Genomic DNA, 27490 nt, shown 5'->3' on the forward strand with positions numbered 1-27490 from the left:
ACTATATGGAACATGCCCACCGCAAGGTCCAAAATGAGTGCTATTCTGTTCCTTTATCAAGATTATAACTGGTGGTTAAATATCATTCTCCAACACCCCACCAGTGTGCCCATATTCAGGCTCAGGCTACAGAAGATGGAGGACCTGTTGCCTGACATGCCAATGTTGAGACTCTCTTCCTTGCTGGATGCATTCAGCTTACTACAGGTCTCCCAAGTTAACAAGTACTGGAACAAGGTGGCTGAGAGTGATCAGCTGTGGAGAAACCTGTGTCTGAGGAAATGGAGCATCTTCTCCTAGCAGTGCCTGGGTGCACAGACATGGAAGCAGTACTTCCTCAAACAAAGCAGAGCGTCGATGACGTTGGCACAACCAGAGACCTTTGTCTACAAAGAAGCAACTGGGAACCTCAATACAGGCAGAAGGTACCCTAGAGGTACCCTCTTACCCTCTTCTTCTTAAAACTTGCTGTTTTAGGAAGAAAAAAGAAAGAGGAAGAGCAGCAAGGTAAAGGGGGCCTGAGAAGTTCAGGCTGTCTCTCCTATCCATGGCTAGAGCTTTAAGCCTTCCTCTATTTCCCTGAAAGTTTGGCTTCTTCTGACCTTACTACCCTGAGCAGGACAGTTAGGCCAACAGAGAAACAGAGCCTGCCTCTCCCCACAACCTTGGATATTCTATCCAATGCCCAAAGAACCTGATTTCTTTCCTTCAAACCAAGAAATAGAGTTCTTGTAAAAGTTGATTTCTTGCCGATCTTTCCCTTTCCCCAGGATTATACCAGTGAGGAAGAACAATTAGCAGGCTACTCCCAGAACCAGTGGTGCCCTGGCAATGCATGGTATACATGATTTGTATGTCTAAAAGGAGGTGCGGGGCTTCCCTGGTGGCGCAGTGGTTGAGAGTCTGCCTGCCGATGCAGGGGACATGGGTTCGTGCCCCGGTCCAGGAAGATCCCACATGCTGCGGAGCGGCTGGGCCCGTGAGCCATGGCCGCTGAGCCTGCAGGTCCGGAGATTGTGCTCCACAACGGGAGAGGCCACAACAGTGAGAGGTCCGCATACTGCAAAAAAAAAAAAAAAAATAGTATGAATGAATATTTTGGGCTTCTCTGGTGGCGCAGTGGTTGAGAGTCCGCCTGCCGATGCAGGGGACACGGGTTCGTGCCCCGGTCCAGGAAGATCCCACATGCTGCAGAGCGGCTGGGCCCGTGAGTCATGGCCGCTGGGCCTGCGCATCCGGAGCCTGTGCTCCGCAACGGGAGAGGCCACAACAGTGAGAGGCCCGCGTACCGCAAAAAAATAAATAAATAAATAAATAAATAATAATAAAATAAAAGGAGGCGCTGCTGACAATGGTGGAGAAATCCAGAAAGCATCTGGGAAAATCCCTGACAAGGCATGCCTTCCTTTCAGCCTCTACACCAGGTGTCACACACACACGACCAAGAATCATCTTTCATGGCCCAGTACAAACTTGTACCCTGGGACCTAGGCCAAGCATGATCCCTTTGGGCTTACCCAGTTCAAACTTGTAAAGTGTGTCCCTTCCACTCTACCCCCAACCAATATACTCACACACATGCACATGCCATCTCAGCCCAGCCCCTATGTAATCTCATCAATCATAAGGGAAACATTTTATTTTTAATTCTAAAACTGTGCTATACACTGCAGACAGTTTTGTAAGGTCTGGATTGTGGGCCCTAACACTTGTCTTATGCAGTTGATATGTCTGAGTTCTTTCCTAGTGTAATAGAGCTACAAGGGTAACACTTTTTTAAAATTATTTTATTTATTCATTTTTGGCTGTGTTGAGTCCTCGTTGCTGTGCGCAGGCTTTCTCTAGTTGTGGCGAGTGTGGGCTCCTCTTAGTTGCAGTGCTTCGGCTTCTCACTGCAGTGGCTTCTCTTGCTGTGGAGCACGGGCTCTAGGTGCACGGGCTTCAGTAGTTGCAGCACGCGAGCTCAGTAGTTGTGGCTCGCGGGCTCTAGAGCACAGGCTCCGTAGCTGTGGTTCACGGGCTTAGCTGCTCCGCGGCATGTGGGATCTTCCCAGACCAGGGCTCGAACCCGTGTCCCCTGCACTGGCAGGTGGATTCTTAACCACTGCACCACCACGGAAGCCCAAGGGTAACACTTTTAGTAAGAGTATGCTAGCTTCCACATTTCTCCATAAGTCAAGACTCTGGATAGAATAAGCTTTGAGCCTGAAAAAAAGGGGGAAGGGAGGGAATTTTTTTTTTAAGTAATAGTTTTCTTGTACTAAAACTGATATCGGCCTGACTCTATTTTAATACTCATAGTTAAACCACTGAAGTAATTATATGGTGAATCTGACAGCAGCATTCTTCTTGTCTGCTCTACATTGTCTGACTTTTTAAAAACTGGAAGACTCAGAGGGAATCTTTGTTGTCTTTTGGAATCCGTTGATGTCCTCCTGTTTGGGGCTGTTACGTGGGCCTTGCTCAGTGGACACTACTCTGTGCTGCCCAGACCCCCTTTAGGAGTTGCTCATCCCCCTGGTGCTGCGAGTGTTAGCTGCTGGGACTAACAACTAAACGCTTCTCCAGGAACTGCCCACAGCTGAGGGAGAATGACCCACTCCCTGGGTGCAGCCTGCATCCAATGCCTGACCAACATGAGGGGAGAAAGGTCCAGGCCCCTTGCCTCAACAGGAACAACTCCAAAGGTCCATCCCAGCTCCAGAACTCCCCATAAGATCATCTGAAGCTCCTGTCACAACTGCGTTACAACGCAACTTCTCCCTCTGCCTCCCTTCTTCCCTCACCTCTACGCAGATATTTCTGAAATCATACCTGGCGGCACCTATGAGCAAATCTCCATCTCGGAGCTTTCCTCGTGGGGAACCAAACCTCAGACAGCTCCCAGATGCTGTCCTGGGAACTAGACTCTGAAAGGAGATTTTGGAGCTGGATCCCTCACTGACTGGTCAGCAATGAAGACTAGTGGTAGGTGGTGCACTGATTGCCCTTAGCATGCAATTCAACTGCAAAACAACTTCACAGTGGTGAAAGGACCACCTATGTAATTTGCAGGACCCAGTGCAAAATTAAAATGTGGGGCCCCTTGTTCAAGGAAAAACAAAAAACCAGGAATGAAAAATGCTGCCAGAGATTCTTTATAAAGTTTTTCCCTTTCTTCTTCAGTCTCTGACTTCTCATGGGATGTTAATTTGCTATCTACTGTTGTCGATTAAAATTTTTAATTATTAACTTGAGTCCTACCACTTAGCTTTATATTGTGCAATATCAGTTTTAAATGCAGATATAAGATTATTTACCTCTTATGCAGAATCATAGAAATGACACAATTCATAGCTCCTAGCTTACACATGAATATATACTTCGTTCTTGGCAGAACAGTGGAAAAACAGCACAAAAATAACCCAAATGTTAGTTTCACTTCTTAATACACACATTCTACCAACACTATCTTTGGCTTATTGATGAGTAAAGAAAGACTGAAAAGAAAAGAAATTTCTCTTTCCTTGCATCATGCCAGTCCCCAACTCTCACTCAGTTACAGTCTTACTTACCTTGTCCTTGCTTTGCATCTCCCTGAACTCCCACGTATGCTAGAGAATTCTGAGTTCAGGGAGCACAGCAAATGCTTTGCGCTAATGGAATGGCACAGAATGGTGGACACGCATGGTGCACCTATCTGTGCTGTTCATGCACAGGTTCCACTGCCCCATCAGACTTCACTTACAAAATACAGTGCAAAGATAAAATTATTAAGAATTTCAAGATGGTGACAGCATAGTATTAAACCAAGTGTGGGACATTTCTAAGCACGGGGCCCTGTGCAACTCCACAGGTTGCAAACCCATGAAGGAAGCCCTGAGTATGAACTGGGTCAGGATATTGGGAGAAGGAAATGCACTAACAAATATAACACCTAAGGCATCTGAGAGGTTCACAGGGACTATGAAACTGGATGGCTGTTGCTCCGGACCATTGAGACCCTGGAGAAAGACAATGGAAGGCTGAGGGTGATTAATCACCAATATAAGGTGAAATGTGAAAGACGGGGCATTTTGGCTTACAAAGAGATTCTCATCTCCTACAGCCGAAGGGCAGAAAAGACTGAGGCTCAAACTCAGTACTTAATGACTGCAGGAGCAAAGGTACTAAGAAAGCTGAATTCTCAGCTTTAGCAGGCCTGTTTTACCAAGGCCAAGGTCCTGATCGGGAAAAAATGGAACCCTGAAAACTGAGATGAGAACATTTGAGTAGATTTGGTCAAAAATCTAGAATCTCTGAAAAGAGATATGCACCCCCAATGTTCATAGCAACATAATTACAATTACCAAGATATGGAAGCAATCTAAGTGTCCATCAATAGGTGAATGGATAAAGAAGATGTGCCATACACACACACACACACACACACACTGAAATACTACTCAGTGATAAAAAAGAATAAAAATTTTGCCATTTGCAGTGACATGGATGGACTTGGAGGGCATTATTCTAAGTGAAATAAGTCAGACAGAGAAAGAGCAAATGTTGTATAATGTCACTTATATGTGAATCGAAAAAATACAACAAACTAGTGAATATAACAAAAAAAGAAGCAGACGCACAGATGTAGAGAACAAACTAGTGGTTACCAGTGGGGAGAGGGGAGGCGGAAGGGGCAATACAGAGGTAAGGAATTAAGAAGTACAAACTATTAGGTATAAAATAAGCTACAAGGACATATTGTACAACACAGGGAATATAGCAAATATTTTATAATATCTATAAATGGAATATAACCTTTAAAAACTGTGAATCACTATACTGTACACCTGTAACATATAATATTGTATATCAACTATACTCCAATAAAAAAATCTTGAATTCCCAAATTTCCCTGAGCCAGGGATCAGCCAGATAGTAAATATTTTAGGCTTTTCTGGGCCATGGGGTTGCCATCACATCTACTCACCTCTGCTGTTCCATCAGTAACGTGAAAGCAGACACAGACATAGACAGTAGATAGTGAATAGGTGTGGCTGTGTTAACAATAAAACTTTATTTACAAAAGTAGGCCACATTTGTTCTTTCAGACCAGTCAAATCAAAGTTATAAGATAGAAGTTGAACATTAGAGACCAGGCACAAGCAGGGCCAGAAAGCACAAGTAAACTGCCACAAAAAACAGCCAGACCCCATGTCATCCACAACTTTTACACCCAAGCCTGCCCCTCAGCTTACAGCTTTGGCTGCATTAGGAGTGGGGATCCCTTTTGAGAAGGAAACAAATGAACTTTATTGACAGAGGAGTCAGCTTGGTGTGTGGTACAAGTCAACACTGGGTTATTGTTTGAGCTCATATCTTACTCAAAGTGGGGAGTAATCCTTCCAAAGGACAGGATTTCAGGCAGTGCTGGTCACCCACTCTGAGTAGAAAGAAACTGGCCCAAGGTAAGAGTATACGCAGAATGTTAGGTTGAGGAGGACAGGTGGGGGAAAGAATTTGTGACTGCTCAAGTGCTTATAAGGAGAAAGAATGTGAGAGTGGATTCGAGGAAGTCTCAGAAAGAGGCATGTATATACACCTCAGAATCTCCAAGTCCATTTCCTAGGGATCACGACCTACCACCGCTTACCTTGTCCTTATGTTTATTCAAGTAACCTTTTATTTCCTACTAGTGTGCCGGTCACAGTAGTAAATGATGAGATTACAAAGGTAAATTAGACTAGGTCTCTATCCTCAAGGAGCTCACTGTCTAAATGAAGAAAATAGGCATGAATACAATGGGATCGATGAGACTCTATTTAAAGTAAAGGACAAAGTACCATAGGAATCCAGACAAAACAAATGAGAGTGAAGAGAAACTTTGTAGAAGATGGACTATTTGAATTCATATAACACGTGAAGTATAATGTTAAAAAAAAAAAAGGTATGTCCTGTCCTTCCCACAGGCATTAATCCTATTCCTAATTTTCCCTTCCCGCCCAATAACTATTCTATACTTTTTCCTTACTAACAAAAATCCAAAATTCAGAGTGGTTATATTAACACTTTAAAATACTTCCTTCAACTCCCTGTAGCTGTGGTTATGTGACCCAGTTCTGGCCAACGAGACATAAAAGCAACTCTATTACATGAGATTCTGGAAAATGTTTTTTAAATGGTTGTTGTTGCTATTATTACTATTATTATTATTAAAAAGAGACAGAGTAAGCTCACATGTGCCTTTTGTTTTTTGCTTTTGTCCTTTGTCTGAAATTTGAACATAATTCCTAGAAGTAGAACTTAAGTCCATGAGGATGAAGGCCATATATTAAGGATGGTAGAACAAGAAACAAGAAAAAAGAAGGATCCTTATTTCTCATTGACATCCTTGAACAATGACACTGGATTACCTCCAAGTCCCTGCTAAGTCTGAAAACTGAAACCCTGTTTGGTTCACCACTGTAGTTCAGGTGTAAGGTGCATGTGGCCAAAGAAAATCTTAGCCAATAAACTATGCAAAGGGTAAACCAAGAGGTCTACCATACTGATTATTTTTAGTCTGTTTATCTTCCAGGAGCAACACCATGAATTTCATTGGCCTTTCTTGACGTGACATCAGTTGTGTGTATTTTTATGCCACTTCTCTCCATGCATGAGGAACCCTGGTATTTCAAGTTGAGAAAACATTTCACAACAGAAGCTAAATACTCTGAACTTGCAAGCAACAAGATGAGAAACATGATCTCTCTGTTTCAGATTCACAGACACTTTATAGGTAATTCAGAACTTTTCATAAACATCCTCAAACTAGACTGACAATTTAACTTTTACTTTGTTCCGTGTGATGAAAAAGGTTGTAGTGCGGGGCAGAACCCTTATACTCTAACACTCTCTCCCCTCTCAGCAAATCTCTGAACCCTGTAAAGAACATCATTTCCACCTCTGGGTCTAGATGATTATACTGGAACTAAATGAATGATGTCAGAAACCAGGTCTTTAACATCACCACACAAAGAAATATGCTATTGTACAATCTACTTTCATCATTTTTCTGACTGTGATTAACCCCAACAATAACCACAGTAACAAGGAAAGGCAAGAAACCAACGCTGCTGAAAGTAGCACTATGGAGAGAAACGGGAGCGTAAGGCGCTCAGGAAGAGACAGTTAATTTGATAACTGAAACTCCTCACCGCAGTTTCTAATCTTGTTGCGAGGGCTTTTCTAAGATTGTACTTCAGTATCCCCTTCTGTAAAACGGAGATCATACCATGCCTTACAGACCATGCTCTGATGTTCTGAAGATAAAAATCTTATTTTTTCCACAGTTATCCCGATTTATTTTCTCACACTATGACATTTCTCAAAAGAAGCACAGAGATATTTTTTCCCAGGTCTTTTGTTCAGGTTGGTAGCTCTAATTTGAGTTTCAAATATAATATGATATTATGCAAAAAATAGGTCTTAAGCAACAAACCTGCAGTAACTTTTCTTATAAGTTTATTAAATCCTGCCTAAATTCACTATGTCTTAAAAACATGATTTTCTACACCTCTGAAAGATCCCAAGAGGGGACAGGATTTTGTTTACTCTCACACAGAGGCTGATTTATTTTTCCCACATGACTTATTTTAGGGACCATCACAGAATAATACTCTTCTTGAGGTATAAACGGCACACAAAAAACTGCATATGATTTAATTACATAACATGGTAAGTTCTGCCATATGCGTACACTCATAAAACCATCACCACAATTGAGAAAATGAATATAGCCATCATTTCCAGAAGTTTCTTCTAGCTTGAAGGTAAAAATCTTAATCAGTGTTAAGATGCATTAAATTTCCAAAGGGTCAGGTGTGCACGTGCACGTGCACGCACGCACACACACACACGCACAGTAATAGTATCACTGGCCTTTAGTCAGAAGACACTGGTAGAGGGCAAGTCCATTTGACCTTATTTCTTTGTAAAGGATTAAAAGAAGTTGCATAAAATTGCTGTGAGAAGGGAGAGATCTCACAGCATCAGGAACTGAGAGTTCCTAATGTGCTTTAGATTGCTGTGAAACATTTCAAGGATTAAAAAAAAATTGTCAAGGGAAGCTAATGATTCTGGAAACAGCATAGGACATGGTGGGGAGAAGTAGAGAAACAAAACCAAACCCTCCACAGCCTTAGAGTCTGGAAAAACATCTTGACTTTTTATTTCAGATACACCTGAGTCTTCTGGGGCAACAAATGGGAAATCACAGCTCTACCAACAGGCACCAACTTGATATTTTAGAGGCTTGCTTTTTTTTCTTCCTACAACTCAGACAGGTTTTTTTAAGTCTTAGCAGAATGGCTAGACTAGGTAATCCACATAAGCAGCTGCTGCAATGTGATCTTTTTCTAACATTTTAATGTAGAGCTGTGAACTTTTCTGGCTTTGGGCTATGTTGGGAACATTTGGAGTAAACTTACTTGATTTAAAGGTTATTACTGTTAGGACTCTGTCTGATCTGCCTCAGATGGAGGGTTTGCACTGAACAATCACCCATGATATCAAACTACAATTGAAATGGGAAGCAGCTGATGTGTGAATGATCTTCAAATACTGATCCTATGCACTTTTTAAAAAAAAAAAAACTTAAGATTATTTCCTTATTTTTAATTTCCTTAAGTGTAATAGAATTTTATTTTCTAGATCTCAGATATTTACTCATATCCTGCTCATTAGCCTCTTGGGGGATAGGACTGGATGATCATCAGTGTGCTGTAGAGGGAAAATTCTCAAGCTTTGACATTCAACTACCTAGGTTCCAACCACAGCTCTGCCACTTACTAGCTGCATAAACTTGGGCAAATCACCTCATCTCTACCTTTCAATATCATCATGTGTGAACTGGGGATATAATTGTATCTAATTGGTAGAGCTGGTGCCTGGATTAAAATACACAGTAAGTGTTTACTATAGGATGCATAGTAGTCACTCATTAAATGTTTATCTCGGGTGCTAACATCAATATAATAGTTAATACCAATCTTAGAGGCCAATTGTATCATATGTTGCATTTACTGATTATTATTGTGACAGCTGGAAGAGAGGGAAAGAATTTGACCTGAGGCTTTTAACACATACCTTTTTAAGATAATGTAATAAAATTTTGGCCATTTTGCAAATGTGCCTCAAGATCACATAAAGGCCAAGTTTCCTTACTTTAATAAGGAGTAGGGTCTACTAAGAAGTAGGGATAAATTTTCCCTACTTATAAGTAGGGTGAGATTGAATATCCTCCCCCATATCTGACTGACATTGACAGACATGCGCTTCTAAAGGAGAGCTCTGGGTATGGTTATTGTAGAACACTTACCATAGAGTTCTTCTTGCTTTTCCCTTTTGCTGGGGGCTGGCTGGGGTTGGGTGGACTCTCAGGACCAGATCTGGGGCAGAATCCCTTCCTAAAACAGTAAGAGATACTAATTACAGACAGACAGGCTAAGTACTCAGAAGCTTGCAAACAAAAACATTGTGAGCATAGTTTTAATCAACAACTACATATTGATACAAATGTACATGGCTTAAGACAGACTGGGCTGAGAGGAGTTATGAAGCCCTTGTATCGGGTCACATTGGTTAGCAGGAGGCAAGACTTGGGTTTTATAGTGAATGCTAAGGTATGCCAGATCCCCCCCTCAAGACTAACTCACTCCTTCTAGCTGTAGGGAACGCTGGCTGCCAATGGCTCAGAGCTGGGTTCCTCTCTGAGATTTGTGCTCAGCCAAAGAAAGCCGCCTTACCCAAGGTTGTACCCCTCCTCAGACAGCCTGTATCCAATGCTTGGTTACAGCAAGGCCCCCTTTCCTCCGGGGTGCTCACAGTTCCAGAGCTCTGCCTGCCTTGGCTGAGGCCTCTGTTGCCACTGTGCTGAAGCTCACCTCCTCCCCTTACCAATCCTGCTTCCCTCACTCCTTTACAGATAGCGTCCCTGAAAGCACTCCCAATGAATCTCCTGCATGCAAATCTCCAGCTCAGATCTGTTTTCAGGGAGCCCAATCTTCCACAGATTCTTACTAATCCTTGCCACCCAAGTTCCCTGGGTCAGTTCTCTGCAGGCTGACACAGTTCCCGCCCATCCAAAGACTAACTCTGCTCTACCCGGGCATGAGGCCAATTTCAACCTCCTTGATACCCAGAACATGCTCCTATTTCCCAGTAGAGATTTCTACAACAATGGGGAGAAGGAGGAGGAAGGATTTTCTGACATCTGGATCAGTTCCAGGAGAAAGCTTCTTGAGCTTCTCTGCTCAAAGCACCCTGTGCACACTTGAAAACTCTACATCTGCCTTGCCGGCTTTCTACACCCACACATCCAGGCAGGCCAGAGACACCCTGAGGTTGTTTCGGGCCCAGAGATGGAGAAGGTGCCTTCCAGGGACTTGCATTTAGTAGATGCTCAATAAATATTTGCTGACTGGAAGTGACCCTGGAAGGTGGAGGTCAGAGTCTCAGGGTTCCTATCAGCTACTGACTGAGAGTATGGCTTAGTCATTTTAACTCTCTCAGTCTTTTTTTACTTATTTTTTAATTCACCTTGGGTACTAATCCCTTTCCTACGTCCAATAACAACCACTATATCAATTAGTATGCTTTGGCCGCAAGTAAAATACCCAACCATCAGTAACAAAACAATAAAGATATTTAACTCTATCACATAACAAGAATCCCAGAAGTGGCATTTTAGGGTTAGTTCAGTGGCCCAGCCAGGATCTTCTGCCAATCACACCTCTCCACTATTCTCAGTGAAATGGCCTTTTGTCCTTAGGCTTGTCACAGGTTGGTCACAAGATGACTGCCTTAGCTCTAGGTATCATATAATAGTATCCAAACTAAGAAAAGGAGGAAAAAGGATCAAAGGAAAAGACCTCATCTTTTCTATCTCTCTTGGAAACCCCTCGCAGACTTCACCTCACATGTGATAAGCCAGAACCGGGTCACACAGGGCTGGAGACAAATCACTGGCAAAGAGGAATGAGACTGTCAAAATGAGCTTAAGCCTTGCATGAGGTATGTCTTATTAGTCCCATTGCAGAGGTGATCATGTAAGGATCAGACAGAAGTAAGTGACAAATCTGTGAGTCAAACTCTGGCCCATATGACTCCAAAGCTGTCCTAGTGGTTAGTATTTGCTCAGAAGTTAGAGAAGCTCACTTTGGAAACCTTTTTCAAATAAGTACAAGAAAATGTTAAAATAAAGTTTGGGTGAAGGCACCAAAATACAATAAATATTGCATTTCAAAGGAGGTATGAGACTACATAAAGAATTTACAAAGAAGTCATACATAAACATGTTACATGATGCTTATCCATGCTGATGGTATAAAAGAATAAGCGTATCAAAAATTAGGAAGATGTTTATAAGGAGGATTTCTTTGGAATGAACTGTTCTGTTGTTGTTGTTCTGGAGTTGTTCCAGTTGTTTTGCCTGCTCTCAAGCCCAGGATGAGGAATTTTCTTCAGTGGAACCACTCAGAGAGCTTGATATATGTTTTCTGCAGTAACAGAGACACAGTGAACTGATATTTGAAATAAACTGAAAAACTCTAAAAAGTCAGGGTGGTAGATTGCAAAATATGACCACAAATTCCTCTCATCTTGATATTTAAGCTCTTTTGCATTGTGATTTTGTCACTTCCTCCATCAAGACATGGTTTCTATTTCCTTACCCCTTGAATCTAGGCTGGCCTTGGACTTGCTTTGACCAATAAAATGTAAAACAGTGATGTTATGTGACTTAGAAGTCTAAGCCTTAAGAGGCTTTGCAACTTCTAGTGTTGTCTCTTGAGGCACTGTACCGAGCCTACCACTTAGGAAGTCAATCTCACTTGCTGAAAGACACTGGCAGGTGGGTGAGGTGGGTTGAGAGAAAGAGAGACATCCCAGGCAGCAGCCAGCATCACCTGTTAGATGTACGAATGAGGCCATCTTGGGCCTTCCAGCCCAGCCAACCCTCCAGCTGAATGCAGCCCATGAGTAAACCCAGGCAAAACAGGCAAAGAAACCACCCAATCAACTCAAAACCATTAGAAATAATAAATCATGGTTATTTTGAACCACTGTATGAGTTGTTCGTTACACAGCAATAGATAACTGAAACAGCTGGCTAGCTAGTCCAAAGCAAAGAGAGTGTGCTTTGTACTATGTAATCTGCCTGCATGCCCAGGATTTGCTGAGGGAAGAGGAGGCATGCGTGTAAACCTAAAAGGAAGGGAGCCTTTGATTTGACTTGAAACCACTTAAAAACTGCTTAAGAGGATCACACCTTAATCTGTGTGGAGTGATCCAGCAAAGAAAAAAGGTTAAAAAAAAAAAAAAAAGGAAAAAGAAAAGAGAAAGATAAGAAAGGAGGGAGGGAAAGAAGGAGGGAGGACAGGAAAACATGGGCCAACTTGAGAAAAATGCATCCCTCATACCACAAGATATGCCATCACATGTGCCCAGTGGCAGTTTCTGAAGGACTGACTGAAGAATGTCAAACCATCCTAAGAAGTACCAATCAAGCAAGAACTTTCCTGTCTCTCTTGCCCTTCCATGTCCCCTTAGTTCAATCCTGGCAGGATAAGACATGGTAGTCATCAAGCTAGGAGATGAAGAGAAATGCCAGATGTGGGAGAAGAGGGAGAAAGGCCACTGTGAGCAGACAGCCCAAAGCAAAGCCTAGCTGGGGAAAAGGGAAGATTGAGTTTAAAATCAAGTTCAAAGTTTTGATTATTACATGAAACCAGACACAGTGAATGACTCCATTGAGAATGCATTCTTTTACTTTAAAGGACCAAAATGTCATGGAACTGCACAAGTTTTCATCTGGGGCAGGAAAAGAATTTTCCCTAATTAAATACTTTTAAAGGGACAGCGGGAAAGAAAAGATTGCAGTTGGTTTTGCCTCATCCCTACTCAGACTCCTGTGTCCTGGGACCTTGCACGAAAGTGACTTTAAAAGGGCCACCTGGTAAGTAGGTGAATGGCTGGCTGGCTGCTGCATTAGTGATGCGATGGATGTTTGCCGAGGAGGCTTCCCCTCCCTGCAAACAAATCCTTTGTTCCAGTGGCTAAAAGTCCACCATTAGAGAGCCAGTCACTTTTAGGCCTACTGTACTATCCTCATCAGTCCTGTTTTTAAAATACACAATCTAGGATGGTCAACAAATCAAGTCATGGATGCATTAGTGTAAATTCGTAATAAAATACATTTTGGAGGACTGAAATAACCACCACAGGTGCTGGAGGCAGGGGAGAAACAGGAACGGTCAAACATCTCTGAAGACAAAGCCTACTGCACAAGTCTGCCTGAGGTACACCCTATACTTCAGGCCAGTGGTTCTCAACTTTTCACAAGAATTACCTTGAGAGCTTGGAAAAAATGAAGATTTCAGAGGCTAGGCCCTAAAGTTCTATTTCACTGGTTCGTTTTGGAGCCCAGGAATCAGAATTTTTACAAGCATTCAAGGTGATTCTGAGGTAGTGAGTTCACAGACCATATTTTAGAAATATTACCTTAATATGAATAGATAGGAATAGAAGACCATAGCTGCTCACAAAATTCTGATATGGACTTCTCCACAAAGTATATTCTTGCAATGAATGAGATAATATGAGAAAATTTTCAAAACTCTTATAAAGAAACATTGATCTATCATACTTCCTCAGTGCTAAGTTGATTATTACACATACCATCAATTCGGAGGAAAACTGAAGAAAAATTGATATACTAACCCATTAAAAGCATACATCTATTAGAAAATTAATTGACAGTTAGAATTTTGAAAATGTAAAAAACTAAGAGTGAGAAAGATATTTGCTAGACTGGACTTTAGTTAAAAATAAAAGACTTCTTATTTATATTCTAAGGTGAAAACGTCATTTTGTTAGCATAACCACCCATGAAGCTCATTTTCATACTATTTTATCCCTTCATATATTCAGCCAGCACTGACTGAGCACTTGTTATGGGGAACACACTATTTTCCTAGAAACAAGAAGGGTTTCTAGAAGTCGTCCAAGCTTCAACTTCATGAACACAAGCTTCAGGTAAACCATTTCAGTATGACAGATATAGTCAGCCTGTTCTTAAAGGCTTTCAAGGTTCTTAAAAGCTTTCCATAACTTCCCATGGAGTAAGCACTCACTGCAGAGACTCTGAATGTTATTGTTACAGGATCTAATACTCAGGCTCATATACAATGTAAAAACCAGGAAGAAGTAAAAAGACATCATAGAGAGCCACTTGCTACTTGCCATCATTCCCCAGAATTCCATCAACCTCCCACAATGAGCCAACTCTGATCAATTCCTAAGAAGCACGTCTAATATCCATATACAGAAAGAGCCACAGTTTGGCGGGAGTTACAAGAATTTTCTAAAACTTGAACACATTTTATCATACATCTTGTGGAATGTTTTCAGAAAACTGAAAACTAAGGCTTTTATAACAGATTGATTCACATCTCAGAAAGTGGAAAAGAAAGGAAGTCATTTTGTCAACTAGTATAAGAAGAAAAAACAGCAGATAAATCTCTCCAGGCAGAGAAATTGTTGGTCCTATGAATTTAAATTCATAGACTAAAAATCTGTCAGCCTTTTCCAGACTCTTTCACAGCATCATGCCTCCTCTATATCGTTTAAGCACTAATTGATTCATTTTATGTTTTATTGGATTTAAAGTCATTTTAGTCACTATTTTTAACTGTTTTCTCATTTATGTTCCTCCTCCCGCCATTTGCTTCAAGCTTCACATTAAATTATACATTCTCTCACATGTCTCATTATCTTACATTTTTTCTGTCATTCTGCAGCTGCTCTCCTACATTCCTGCCTCAGCTTTGTTTAGTGCCAAAGAGCTGTTTTTTCTAACACTTCAAAAACACATGGCATTTTTTATGGGCACAAGTATCTTCACTTCTGTCAAATAAAAAATTGATTCATAAAACATTTTAAGTATGTAGGTGTTTCGAAAGAAAATGAGTAACTCATTAAAAAAAATAATAAGTATCTCTGAGGAAAGAATAAAACCATTGCCTGAAAATTGAACATAAATATCTTTGCTTTTAAGAATATTTGCATATGCATAGATTCCCCCAGTTACCTTTTCTTAGTTCATTTTTACCCTTCATGTGATTATTTTTTAGAGTATACTCATTTATAATATCCTGGACACCACACACAGAGCAGACAACTTTTGCCCTAAGGCTGACCCTGCCTTATATAAAAAATGTTATACCGACCTCAGAGGGAATCTAAGTTCTACATCATATTAGATAATCTTGGTGCCTTTCCCATATCTCCTGAAACTTTGTTAGCAATCACATTTGAGGATAAGAATTGCTTTGGTTTGACAATGACATTTGGCTTCACTGGTGAGTCCTGGAAAGAGAGTGGCTGCTTTCTAAGTCTAATTTACCATCTTTCTTCTCCCCATGTAAATTTAAGTTGACAGTAACTTAGCCATTTTCACGAAGTATGGTAGGGTGGAGCAGAATGGTGCCCCACCCAGCTCTCCTCAGATCTCTTTCCACCATGTTTGTGCACCATTCCCTTTTGGGTATGTTTTCACTTCCAGCACCCAGCACTCACTCTTTTTAGGAAAACTGTCTTCAATCCACTAGAGTCCCTTTGCATTCATGCCTGGGAGAAACCAGAAGTTCAGGGAATTGAGTAGAGAGGGAGCAGGGGAAACAAGGTGGCCCTTAACAAGTGACAGGGGTAGAAAACCCAGCTCCCTTGCCTCATGTAATGACACCTCTGAGGCACAATTAACACTCCAGAGCTCCCTTGTGGATAAGACTGATAGACATTCTACAGGACTTTGCCTAAGATGAATCTTTGTTTTGCTTTTTACTCTTCCTGTCCTGCTTCCCATTCATTTACTGATCTTCCCTGTGACACCTCCTTTAAAAATCACTTGCACAGGAATCTTTGTCTCAGGGTCTGCTTCTTGGGAACTCAACCTGAGACAGCTGGTGAGGTCCTTGAAGTAAAGGTTTACAAATGGCAAAGATTTAAATCACTGGATCATAGAATTATAACATGTCCAAACCAAGAGGGTCTCCTGAGTATCAGAGAGGAGAGTTAACTGGCCCAAGTTCTCACAGCTAAGATCCAGCAGGGTGAGTCCAAGAACCCAGGCCTTCCGACTTAGAAGACCACTGTTCTTTCCACCGTTTGTGCTTTATTTCTGAGTTTCCTATCATGACTACCGGACTCTATATATACACAGTTAGAGTTGAAATAAGTTAATTCAAGATTGAAATTTTTATTTCCCATATATCTCATAGAAAGGCACAAATTTAAACTCAATTCCAAATTTAATCCAGGGTTTTATTCATAGTCTCTGTCTCTCTATCTCTCTCCCCTTCTCTCTCCCCTTCTCTATCCACATACATATACCACAACAAACAATATCACTAAAGAAAGAATTCTGAATTGATTTAGAACACACCCACCCACAGAGAAACTTGTTTGCTTGCTGCATCAGCGCAAATGTCGATCAAAAAGGGCAATGCAGTCTCTCTTTTCCGGCGTCAAACTGCCCTCTTACCCAAGAAACCCCAAAGGATACAGGCAAACTTCCCTGGGTGCTCTCACAGCCAAAAGGGGAAATGAGCACATACATATGAATGAGCCTGACTAGAATTACTTATAAATAATAAAGGAACATGCAACACTTTCTCCCTCGTCACATCTTTCCAGAACATATGCCGAAACGGCATCTGCTTTTTTAGTGTGATGCGAAGGGCACTGAAAAGTCAGCCTGGACCAAATTAGTGTCCCTCCCCCAAAGATTTACCAACTGTCAGAACTTCTCAATACTGTAGTCACTCCTCTGGGTGAAGCACAATCTTCAGGGAGCCTCTGTTAAATATATAAATGAATTTCCTTGGAATAACAACAAGTGGACTCATTCTCAGCTCTTAATCCATTAGCAAGGATTTATTTCTCAGAGGAGGGCTCTGAAGAACACACAACAACTCAAGTTTTGAAGAGAATGAGATTAGGAAAGGCCATCCAGGTACACCACAGGGCTCCTGAGGCTTCGCAGCTAGAGCGAGCACTGTGATGAGGGTTGAGGGCACCAAGAGGATGCACTGAGGACACTGGGCACCCAGCAAGGGGGTGTGGGGAAAGGCTGCCTGGTTTCAAATCTGCTACATGTGTGCTGCGTGATCTTGGGCAAAGGAACTTAACTCCTTTAAACCTCCTCATCACAATCTCCTTGTCTGGAGAATGCAAGAAATCATGGCATCTACTTTACAGGGTTGTCATGAAGATTCCGTGCAGTTCTGCATACAGCACCCTTAGGCTAATGCCTGGCACAAAGTAAGGCTTCCCAATGTGTGAGCTACCAAAGAAGACATACAGATGGCCAACAGTTGCAAGAAAAGATGCTCAACATCGCTAATTATTAGAGAAATGCAAATCAAAAGTACAATGAGGTACTGGTCAGAATGGCCATCGTTAAAAAGTCTACAAATAACAAATGCTGGAGTGGGTGTGGAAAAAAGGGAACCCTCCTACACTGTTGGTGGGAATGTAAGTCGGCGCAGCCACTGTGCAAAACAGTATGGAGGTTCCTCAGAAAACTAAAAGTAGAGGTGCCATATGATCCAGCAATCCCACTCCTGGACATATATCTGGACAGAACTATCATTCAAAAAGACACATGCGCCCCTATGTTCACAGCAGCACTATTCACAGTAACCAACACATGGAAGCAACCTAAATGTCCATCAATAGATGAATGGATAAAGAAGATGTGGTACATATATACAATGAAATACTTCTCAGCCATAAAAAAGAATGAAATAATGCCATTTGCAGCAACATGGATGGACCTGGAGATTATCATACTAAGTGAAGTAAGTCAGACAAAGAAAGACAAATACCATGTGATATCACTTATATGTGGAATCTAAAATATGACACAAACAATTATCTATGAAACAGAAACAGACTCACAGACATAGAAAACAGGCTTGTGGTTGCCAAGAGGGAGAGGGGGGTGGGAGAGAGATGGATTGGGAGTTTGGGGTTAGCAGATGCAAATTATTATACACAGAACGGATAAACAACAAGGTCCTACTGTATAGCACAGGGAACTATATTCAATATCCTGTAATAAACCATAATGGAAAAGAATATAAAAAAGAATGTGTACGTATGTATAACTGAGTCACTTTGCTGTACAGCAAAAATTAACACAACATTGTAAATCAACTATACTTCAATTGAAAAAAAGAAAGAAATGAAAAAAAAATGAAAAGTATCTGGTAAATCTAATGTTAACATAACATTAATAGTAATAACAATAACATTATTACTGTTACTAACATTACTATTAACAATAATAGTAAAAAGAGTGTAACATAGAAGTCAGTAGAAAGGAAAAAATGGAATAAAAAATGCTTAATCAAAAAGAAAGGGGGAGGGCTTCCCTGGTGGTGCAGTGGTTGAGAGTCCGCCTGCCGATGCAGGGGACGCGGGTTCGTGCCCCGGTCCGGGAGGATCCCACATGCCGTGGAGCGGCTGGGCCCCTGAGCCATGGCCGCTGAGCCTGCGCATCCGGAGCCTGTGCTCCGCAGCAGGAGAGGCCACAACAGTGAGAGGCCCATGTACCGCAAAAAAAAAAAGAAAAAAAGAAAAAAAAGAAAGGGGGAAAAACAGGAAACAGAATAGAAAGGCAAATAGAACACAAATATATTATGGTACATGTAGAACCAAACATATTAATATGTACATTAAATTCTAAACGTGTTCTAAATTTTTTAAAATGTGTGAGCTATTTTTATTGCTGTTGATATTACTAACCTAACTATTTGGGAATAAAATGATGAAAGGGATGAAGATGCTTTTAGAACAAATTTCAATGATCACAATTTTGCTTAAGTCTGCCCAGTACTTGACCATAAAGCAGGAAGAAAAGGCCAAAACAAGACAATTAGACAGAAAACTAAGCAACTAGCATACCAAAATATTCAAACACATTATCAGAATAAAGTGCTATAGCCTTGTTTCTTCTCTCTTTTCCCCTTTGCCTCTCTTTTTTTCAATCTTCCTATATTTTATTTTCTTTTATTCATAAAATGTCCCTTTGTTTTGCTTTGAAGTATAAGGTGATACATGTGGAAGTCATAGATTTAAGACTATCTATTAAATTGTTGGGTTTTCTACCAGCTTTTAAAAATTGTATTTATTCATTCATGGATTCAACAAATCATGTGTGAGTCCTCCTCTGTGCTGGGGCACTGTGTTGGGGGCCGGGAGACGGTGCTAAATACAGCAGATGAATATCTACATATGCAGCAGGTACATTTTAGGTTACAGCTCCTGAGGAGTCACCCCCTCTCAAGCTCATTCCTTTCTTCCCAAAGGAAACGTGATGGATTTTACAAGAGATAAAATCCCCTCTTGGACTAGAGGTTCTAAAGTTAAACCTGGAGCAAGTGGAGTGATAGGCATGCTTGCTCCTGGATGGAATTCCAAAGCTGGAACTGGCTCCTGAAAGGTCCATTACAGATTCGAGAATTCCAAGTTTTCATTCTTCTTCAGTTATGCCTCTGGGTTTAAGAGGTATTAATAGAGTAGCTTTTGGAAGTCAAACAAGGGAATTCTGAAATACAGAAATAAGTCAGGCCAAAGAGGAAGACATAAGAATACTAAACTCTGAAGCTTGTAAAAGAAGCCTGTTGAATTTTAATCGTCTTCACTAGAATGTTTGTAATTGTTGATCTTGTATGGAATCTAATAGTTCTAATGAAAAATGTGTTAGGCCTTGGGTCCAAGGATATCATCATTATAAGTACATAAGTGCCTAGGACAATATAATTCCCCCTATGGTGCTGCTGCTGTGGCTTTTGATCCATGATGTATTACTTACTTATTTATTGATTTATAAAAATGAGCTGTCAAGCTTTCCCTAAGAAGTCCAAGGGCACATGAACAAAATGTAGGAAATATACAACCACAAAAAATAAACCACGAATTATAAACCAGATCCCCTAAGGTCCAGGGCACTCTGCCTAGGTGAGTAGGATAAATCAAAAATACACTTTTTAGACACAACCTGAATGTCAACAAACAAGAACTCTGTACAACCCAAAGAAGGAAGTTATATAATAAGAGCTTATATGAGACATAATACACATTGGCAAAACCTTAATCTAAACACTATGAATTTATTTACATTTGGCCCTTCTTCAGAGACGGGTCTGAGACTCTCACTAGAAAGTATGAAGAGTATGATATCTTAAACATCAGCAAGTCCAGAGGTCATGTACTTGGCTTTCAGCATTTAGTATTATTTTAAGCCAATTAAAATAATTTGGTTTCACAGTGGAAAGATTCCATTAAATAATAGTTTTGTTCACTATGCGTGTGGGTTGTGTGGTTCTTTACTGAGTAGGATAGAACTGGAGAAACACAGAAGGTAGATTTAATTCAGGGCAAAGACAGGGAGACTGGTCTGAAATCATCTCTGCTCAATGAACACAGATGGAAATCTGGTGAACTGAGTCTGTATCATCAGCCATTTCTATTGACATAGGTCAAAAGATGAATATTTATTGTTATTAATTTTTCTCTATGACCTAAAATTTTAGAACATGGAACTTCTTTTTTTAACACTAATTTTCAATCAGTATTTAAGCACTTAGTGCCAAAACAAAGTTACATGTATATTGTTCTTCACCCTTCCTTTTTAACTCCAGCTGAAACAGAAGGGATTTCATGATTTCCCTAAAAACGACTCTATGTCGTTCTGCTAACGATAGTCCCTTGTCTAAAAGCCCGTGATCTGTTAAATCTGGTCTGTCACAGACAGCCAATTCAGATTGGCTGAATAGGCCAAAAAAAATCAACTTGGGTCCAGAATGATCCCATTTAGCTGTTGGCACAGAATAATTTACCAGATAATTCCTATGCTCCCCACTTAAATTTGGCTGTAGAGTTCAATGTTTTTGACAAAAATACCAGAGTCTGCACACAGTGACTGAATACCCCAAATTTTCTGCAACCTGATCGCTTTAAAGATTCAGAGATACGTTAGGATTATAGCCCAGTGGATTAAGGCAGTAATCTGCTAACCCACATACGGGGTTGAATTGAACTTTGAATGTAGCACCATTGCTATGTCACTAAGGAGGCCTCCCTAGAGAGAGAGGGCACATCAGGACGATTCAGCTTCTTACCAGCCCCACTTTTTCTGTTGTTCCTATAGCCTCACAGCTCTTGAAAGTCCCAGCACCTTTTGTCATTACTCTTCACTAGATGCATGCCCATGGGCACTTTTTCTTGCTCAGCTTATAAAACACAAAGCCACTAAAGTCTACAGCACCATCAAAAATGACTCTGTTCGGGCTTCCCTGGTGGCGCAGTGGTTGAGAATCTGCCTGCCAATGCAGGGGACACGGGTTCGAGCCCTGGTCAGGGAGGATCCCACATGCCACGGAGCAACTAGGCCCGTGAGCCACAACTACTGAGCCTGCGCGTCTGGAGCCTGTGCTCCGCAACAAGAGAGGCTGCGATAATGAGAGGCCCACGCACAGCGATGAAGAGTGGCCCCCACTTGCCGCAACCAGAGAAAGCCCATGCACAGAAACGAAGACCCAACATAGGCTAAATAAATAAATAAATAAGATGACATGGTAAAAAATAAATAAATTTAAAAAAAAAAAATGACTCTGTTCAAGTGGTGACAACAATTCAAAGCAGGGGAGCAGAAAAGGAGGTGATGAGAAGTTGTAGGCTTCTAGATCTATTATAAAAGATAGGTGGCAGAACTCTAAAGGAGGTCAAAAACAGAAATGTGGACGTCAGTTCAGGGATGTTCGCAATCACACAGAAGTGAGCCACTCACTATCTAAAATATAGTAATGGCAAGTGGGATAAAGAAAGCAGGACAGAGTTAAAAGTTATTAGGAAATTAGAGGACACAGATAAAAGTTTGGCTAAAGGGACAAGAGTGAGGGGAGAATCAGACTGGTGTCTGTCCAAATGATGCTAAATTACTCAAATGTCATACAGTTATTTCAACTATCAACTAAAAAAATATTTCTTGAGCATCTACTACAGGCAAAGCAGTAGGCAAACGCTGGGGATACAGAAAGAATAAGCCTGTTTTCTTGGGATTTATCATTCAGTGCGACAGGGAAAAGGAAGAGAGACATTGGAGAAACCTTTGCTGAGGAGGTAATATTTGAACTGACTGGAAAAATCCTCCTAACTCTTAGTCAGACTGAAAGGGAACAGGCAGTGGTGGGGTGTTCAGGCAGGATCATCGAGGTCCTTGTGTTTCAAGTTAAGGAGTTTTGATTTTTACCTTAAAAACAAAGGGGTGCCATTGAATGCTCATATGGAACAAGACTGCAAATTCAAGTCTCATCACCTCTCCAGGTATTGGTTTGATTATGGGAAAAATAAATAGTTAGGCCTGGGCATCTTTAAGATTCCCTTCCAGTTTTTAAACTCTCTGATTCTTCGGTAATAAACATGAAGCTTTGGAATAAGGTAAACTGCTGATAGGGATAACTCAGAAATTAAAACCAATTTAATGGAAATCTGTGCATCATCAGTTATATTAATGAGTTTGATGACCCTCTTCCCCTCTGTTTTTTTTTTTGTAATAGGTGGATACAGTAATGCCCAGTAAGTTCAGACAAATTTGTAACAAACTTTACTGTAACTTTCTCATCTTTTTCATTTTCTCAAGTATGAAAGAGTATCATGTTCACATTTCCTAAGTTCAGCTACCAAATTTTTTATTATGAAAATTAAGACTACATAAAAGCTATGTGAATGAATAAATTTCTCATTACATCCTCAATAAAACAACCTTTGTGAAAAAAAAAAGAAAAAAGACTCTGTTACATCCTCCATGTGCTATTCAGCTAAAATGCTCTTACCCACTCCCCAGTTGAGATGTTGATAGAGCTTTGCCCGCTGCTCTTTTTCTGCCTCAGTAGAGGAAAAAGCTAATCCCCAAAGTTATGCAGTTTTATGCTTAATTCATTAGTTGACTCCAGTATGGTAGACATTCATTACCTCCAAAGGAGGAAAGCAGTCCAAGTCCTCTCTGGGTGGACTGGCTGATTCATGCACACATGCTCAGCTTTTGCTCTAACTTTCCCTATGGCTATTCTATTGCCGTCACTGTGCCTATTCCCTAAATTACTAACTTAGCAGAAGAGCAGAGGGCTATTCAAGTGTACCCATCTTAATATTTCATCCCCTTGGAGAGAAAATCCTAACTCTCTATATTCCTCAAACAATCCTCTCCTCGCAGCTCCTGTTTTTCCACCTGCCTAAGATGAATGTACATATAACTCTGAGACATATATTGTGACCTTCACGTCACTATCCCCCAAAGGGCAGTCACATTCACAAAGACCTATTACCATCAAGTACACACACTTTGTGTCTTCTCAACACCCATGTATCAGTCAGGGATCCCGCAAGAAACAGATGGTACAATCAAATGACTAATTAAAAAAAAAGTATAATGATGCAACAATCTACAAAACTGTGGGTGAGATTAAGTTATCAATGAAGGATGGTGAAACATGCAAGGACTAGCTACTAGAAAGCTTTTACTCCCTCTACACTAAATGAGACAAAAAGATGATCATGTTACCCAGTGAGAACCAGAGCCATAAGAGCAGTGCCAACTAATTAAAAATAGCTGTGACTACAGGAAAAGGAGAAACAAAGAAAATAAAACTCCATCTTTCCTTATCTCGTGTCTGCTAATCTCCAGCACTGCTGAACCCAAACGGAAACCACAAGGCATGAGAGCTTCGGTGGTACAGCCCATAACGAGGTCCAGCTCTTGAGAAACAGAGCTGGGCAACAAATGAATCTGGAGCGGTAAATGAAGAGTTATCAGTGTTTCATATCAGAAGGTCCTTACTGGAAGATGAATATCCTCTGGGCCAGAAAAGTAAGACTTATCAAGTTTTAGGGTCTCAAGAGCCGGGGACAGGGCAAGAGGAGATCCCACCCCATGTGACTGAGATTGAAAAGAGCCCGAGGAATGAGTTTCAACCACAAAGGGAGACAGAGCTGGGAAAAGCACAGTTAGCTGATACGTCCAAGAATAGCAGATAGGTCAAAACTGGGAGATAAGTCAAGGATCAAGGGCAAGCTGAAATAGGGCAAAGTCAAAAGCACGATGACTTTGGCAATTTGTGCCTAAAGGACTATCATGTCTATGGCTTATCTGATATCCGATATGTCAAAAGATACCAGAAGGAAAAAGCAAAGATGAGTATGAAGCTAGGAGCAGAGCAGAACACCTGGCACAGCAAAGAGAAGAGCTAGCCAAGGAGCCAAAGATCAAGATATCGCTCACTGTACAACATGCTTCCTTCAGTGATCAATCAGAAAACCCAAAAGTAAAGGAGGCAAGGCCATGGAATGAATGGCAAGAGAGTACTGATGTGTTACGAGCTGACTCTGTCTCTTTAAAGTGTGCCAGAACATAAAAAGCCAGGGCACTAAAAGATGTCATGTAGCCTGGCAGATTCTTCTAATCTAGAAACCCCCTCATCCATTCTGATAATTCACCAGATAAAAAAGTATTCTTTAGTACAATTCACCTTCCCTTCCAATAGAGAGACCCATTTGCATTTACCAAAACATAACTGGTGAATATCTCTGAAAAGAGAACAAGCATTGTACAGAGAAGACGAATTACCAGAACAGTTCCCTTGGTGACTGGTACCTGAGTATCAAGAGGAACCATATTCTGCCATAATTTTCACTGTTAATTGTCATGGAAAACTGAAGTCCCATGTTGTAAAGTGCTGGTTGTTTAAAGCAGATGCAGAGCTGAAGGAGACTGGGAAATATAAATGAAGAGCGAAAACCAGGGACAGAGGCCAGGGTGGAACATGAAAGAACAGTCATTCCTACCTGCCAAACTGGAGGAAAACCAGGAGCTTTCAGTTTAGTGGCTGAGTCACTGGAGGAATCTGGTGGGAGGCAGTGGTGCAGGCAGTAAAATACAATGGGTGTAGAGCCACTCAGCAGTGGTGGTCCAACTGGAAGTCCAATGGACAGTAAGTTGATCCCAAAAGGGGTTTTATCTGCTGAGCCCAGCCTCTCTCAGGTCAGCTTGTTCCCAGCTTAATCCTTCTGTTCTTGTGGACAGTCACCTGAGCTTGCAATTTCTAGTTAGGAGGCTACAGCTGATTTTTAAAGTGTAAGGTGCGAGAAGTTGACACAGGGTGGTGGCTATGGGAATGTTAAAAAATAAATGGGTATGAAAGATACAGCGAAGTATCATAAGATACAGTGATATGTCAGAACATAGCCAGAAACAACTTTTAGCAATAAATCAATAACATCTGTTCAGTGCATTCTGGCCCAAAACAAATCAGGACAGCAGAGAACACGTTGCCATCCCTTAACCAAATTTAATAACCTCTGTTTCCCTCTGCAGTTCCTTCTTTGTCTTATTTCATGTAATTGTCTATGCCACGGTGATATGAAGGTACTAACTTAACAAAAGCTTGCCTTTCTTAACTTATTCCCACACTCAAGCATAAGAATGAAGTAAGGTTGCAAGAAAAGGAAATGGCATTTGTGAAAAACAGTGCTAAGTGAAACCCAGAGTACTGATGAATTTTGTCATAAATTTGCAAAATTGATACATTCTTTTGTGTTACATATAATAGATATAAGCTAATGAGTTGAATAATATCATAAAAAGATTGACACGGAAAGCAACTACATTCATAATACAAAAAAGTCATGCTTTGGTGTTTGTTTTTATTCCCCTGAATTAGGTACTTAAATTCAAAGGGTAAGACTGACTGAAATTTTTACAGAAGCCATGTGTCAAAGCAAAACAAAGCACTATAGTAACAAAAATACGATAATGCTCTTTAGGGAAAAAAGTAGTTAAACGTTTCTTCCATATTTCCTTACCCAACATGTGGCTCAAAACACAAATGATAAGTGCTCTGAGAATAAACTAATGTGAAAGTATAGAAGAAAAATCCCAAATATTTTCCATTTCTTCCTCTGGGAATGCTTAGGAGCCACTGTGGTAAAGAGAGGCTGGCCTCATCCCAGAACACTATTGGGAAGAGCAGTGCAAAATCAGAGCTAAAATAGGGCACCGGGTGACCCCAGAGAGGTCAAATAGCTTTTGCTGATCCAGGTATCTATGTAGCAGAGATGCTATAAACTGACAATGAATCTCTTTGTCCTGGAAATTAAACCGGAAATCTCAAGACTGTGTTTTCAGTGTTTCTTGGCTTTCAATTCTGTTAGAAATCCTGCCACATTTCAGTATTTTCATTCTTGTCCTGGATGAAACCAGAAAGCAGAGAGGCACTTGAGAATTCTGTTTTTAAATAAAAGTAAACATTTCCAAGTGACTTTAGGTCTCTGTTTAGTACTTTTGCGACCCAACTACTGAGCTTATATGTTCCACAGATGTCATATTTCTTTGTGGCACAAGTTTATTGAGCCAAGATCAGGTTAATGTTAATAAGAATGTTAATATGTGTCTGTAAGGTGTTTCATAAGCATTTCATATCATACTTTTCAATGCTTGGTCAAGAATTGTGCAAAAAGTGGTTTTTGGGTTTTGTTTTTTTATTTTCCATGGTGACTACTGAGAACTCCCATGAATAACTTATGTGTTTGGGCACCTAGGGCAGTGGTTATTCTATTTTATTCCTCATCATTTGGGTGAAAGCTATATAGATGGCAACCCCAGACTTTTCTGAACCAACTTTATCATGCATCAAATGAATTATTCAATAGAAAGTTAGGCATTTTCTAAAATATATTGATCCTTTCACGTCAAAAAGACCCAACTAATTCTAAGAGAACAACTTTGGAAGAGAACAGTTCTTGGATTTATTTTCCTACTGATGTCTTACTGGAGTATATTTTTGTGGTGGGATCTGACTTCTAATAGTAACATCACCACTAAGAACTACTGGTCACTCTGTCACCTGGCTCCATGCTACAGAGAAACTATTACTTGGTGGTTCCAACTGACACACAAATGAGGGTCTCAGTCTGTTACAGGGCAAATGGAGGATGATTAAATTCAAGCAATTGTCTACATGACCTTAGGTACATTGTGAAAATTTCCCTGTTCTTGCTTTTATCCCTTCTGTGCTTCTTTAAGGGTTAATGCTTGCAGAGTAATTTACTTACCAGAGTGAAATTTGCCATTTAGAACCCTGATCATTATTGTATCTTTGTTTCATGGTGTGACAAGCAGGAATTAATACCTCCATTATTATAATGTGCTCTTCAGTGGCCAGAGAAGAATAATGTGACTGCGGTGGGTCATTATTATAATACTTTTCCTTTTTCCTTAGCCTCTTTCATTGAAGATGGCAGAAACTCCCCAATTTCTAAACCAATCATCTGGATTCAGGAAAAGGCACAGAAGTGCAACTTGTCCATGACTTTTGGAATGTTGTCACCAGCAAACTGACTAGAACAACTGCATAGGTTACCACAGTATAGA

At 40.7% G+C, this 27490-nt stretch overlaps 1 long non-coding RNA gene across 1 annotated transcript in view; it reads right to left on the bottom strand.

The window, feature by feature from the left end:
- Window positions 1-559: 559 nt before the first annotated feature.
- Window positions 560-27490, bottom strand: part of LOC308616618 — a 121465-nt gene continuing 94534 nt past the window's right edge. The window contains exons 3-4 of the long non-coding RNA XR_014015733.1: window positions 9320-9407; window positions 560-1060 (exon numbers count right to left, since the gene is read on the bottom strand). This is a non-coding gene — a long non-coding RNA (uncharacterized lncRNA). The remainder of the gene's footprint in view (window positions 1061-9319; window positions 9408-27490) is intronic.

The sequence above is a fragment of the Mesoplodon bidens genome (genome assembly GCF_964165515.1).
Source record: "Mesoplodon bidens genome assembly, chromosome: 4".
NCBI lineage: Eukaryota > Metazoa > Chordata > Mammalia > Artiodactyla > Ziphiidae > Mesoplodon > Mesoplodon bidens.